We start from the raw sequence: 1,300 nt of genomic DNA on the forward strand, positions 1-1,300 counted from the left end.
TCAGGGAAGTTTTCTGCCAACAAATCTTCAATAATTCTGTCTGTGTTTTCTGTTATCCCCCTCTGTTCTGGTACTCCAATCACTCATAGGTTATTCCTCTTGATAGAGTCCCACATAATCCTTAGAGTTTCTTCATTTTTTAAGTTCTTTTATCTGATTTTTCTTCAAATAAATTGGGGTCAAGTGCGTTATCTCCAATCTCACTAATTCTGACTTCCATTGCCTCAATTCTGCTCCTATGACTTTCTATTGAGATGTCTAGTTCTGAAATTTTATTGTTAATCTTTTGGATTTCTGTTTGCTGTCTCTCTACAGATTCTTGCAGCCTGTTAAATTTGTCATTATGCTCTTGTATAACCTTCTTAAGTTCCTCTGTTGCTTTGTCTGTGTGTTCCTTGGCTTGGTCTGTGTTTTGCATGATCTCCTTCCTGATATCTTGAAGAGTTCTATACATTAATCTTTTGAATTCTACCTCCAGTAATTCCAAGAAGTTCTCTTCCTCCAGGAGGTTTCTTGGTTCTTTGTTTTGGGAGCTTGCTGAAGTCATCATGGTCTGCCTCTTTATGTGATTTGATATCGACCATTGTCTCAAAGCCATCAATAAGTTATTATATTTATCTATTTTATGTTTGCTTACTGTGTCCTAGCTTCTTGTTTTGTTTTGTTTTGATATGCCCAAATAAGCTGGTCGTGTGAGCTACTTTGATTATTGGCATCTTTGAAGCACTCACATCCTGTCACCAGGTGGTTAGACCTGTTAAAAAATATGGAACACTTCACAAATTTGCGTATCATCCTTGTGCAGGGGCCATGCCAATCTTCTTTGTATCCTTCCAATTTTAGTATACGTGTGAGCATAAAAATGCTGTTTTTATTATTGCTATTTTTTGGAATTTATAGAGTCAATTTTTAAAAAGTAGCCTATGTTCGCTTGAAAACAAAGTATATTTTCTATTACTGGGGTTCAGATTTAAATATTCTATTAAATCTACCCTATTGAGTATGTTGCTTAGGGCTTCTATATCTTGACTAGTTTTTAATCAACATGATATTTCTTGAACTGAGAGAGGTATATTAAAGTCTAATATAATTAATGTGTTTTGGTCTATTTATACTTTTGTCACCTATAATTTCCACTCTGTGAAAGTTGGCTGTGATATTTGGTGTATAGAAATTAACAACAGTTATATATTCTTTGTGGAAGATGAAGTATTTATCCACCAGCTTTCCATCTATCATTGGTTGAACGCTCCTTCCAGGGGCTCCCTGGGTGGGCTGAACGTACTCCTATGATGAGGAC

The 1,300-nt window shown here is 35.5% G+C and overlaps 1 non-coding gene across 1 annotated transcript; it reads right to left on the reverse strand.

The window, feature by feature from the left end:
• Positions 1–760: 760 nt before the first annotated feature.
• On the reverse strand, positions 761–866 carry LOC111819962 (U6 spliceosomal RNA). Its single transcript, XR_002823536.1, has one exon. It is a non-coding gene; the product is annotated as a U6 spliceosomal RNA (small nuclear RNA).
• Between the last annotated feature and the right edge of the window lie 434 nt (positions 867–1,300).

Source organism: Trichechus manatus, unplaced genomic scaffold (genome assembly GCF_000243295.1).
Source record: "Trichechus manatus latirostris isolate Lorelei unplaced genomic scaffold, TriManLat1.0 scaffold00022, whole genome shotgun sequence".
Taxonomy (NCBI): domain Eukaryota; kingdom Metazoa; phylum Chordata; class Mammalia; order Sirenia; family Trichechidae; genus Trichechus; species Trichechus manatus.